Below are 1062 nucleotides of genomic sequence, written 5' to 3'. Positions count from 1 at the left end.
TTTTTCAAATGTTGTGTGTTTTGTTCCCGGGTGTGGGTATGTGTGCATTTGCACATTCCTGGCTGTCCTCAAGCAAACCATCTCCTGGACAAATGTAATGTGAGAACCAGAAGTTGGGAGTCACATCTTGTGACATCCAAAGCTCTCACTCATGGAAGGAGAAGGAGAGGCAATCCCCTACCCTGTAAACCTGTTTTGGAGATTTGGGAGGCCCTACACAACAGTGTGGAAGGTTGCCTGAAGAGTCTCTAGAGAGGATTAATGAAAATAGTTTTTTCTCCCGCCCTTCAATGACAAGAGAAATCTCTGCTGCACTGCAGGCCATTCAGTAAATGGAAGATTTACAGAAGTGGCACACTGGATCCAAGCTTAGTCGATCTCAGCTGTGGTGAGGTCAAAATCTAAACCACCATGAAATCAGTAGAATGCACTGCTATGGTCAAAAGAATTGCTACATTATTTGGTGCAGTAATACCATGTCTCTTCCCCCTCCCCTCTGGCTATCGTATCCTGTAATCCAAGTCTTGTTGTGTAAGCAGAAGTCTGTTCACATATGGATAGCACTGGATGCAAGCCATTGTTAATGTGTTACATATGTAAGCCGATAAAACACATGATGCGCTTAATTTCTCAAAGCTTCAGCATCGTTCAGCTCCAAGGCTACTGAGGGTTTTAGCGCCTGAGTAAAAAATTTGTGCTTTGATCAGAATGGCCATTAAAATGTATAGAAAGCAAACATTTTGTGAGAGAAGCCATAGTACAGATGGGCCTGAATTTTTCAGTGGAAGACTGACTCTGTATCTAGAACAACCAGCACTGTTTAGAGAACTGCTTCTGCATATTTTACATGTCTCATTCTGAACTGGCTTTTTATTGGTAGGGACCTTTTTTTAAAAATGCATTTCATACCGAATTTAGGCAGCCTGTCAAGAGACCAGACTTGATTATTGCTCTGCGGGTTATATTCCTTGGTAAATAGTCTGGTGTCATCGTAGGGACTGGCAACAGGACTTTCCGGCAGTCTACTTGAGCAGCTGGGGTGGGCTCTTGCAAAACGTATGG

This window comes from Zootoca vivipara, chromosome 7 (genome assembly GCF_963506605.1).
Source record: "Zootoca vivipara chromosome 7, rZooViv1.1, whole genome shotgun sequence".
NCBI lineage: Eukaryota > Metazoa > Chordata > Lepidosauria > Squamata > Lacertidae > Zootoca > Zootoca vivipara.
This window is presented reverse-complemented; position numbering follows the sequence as displayed.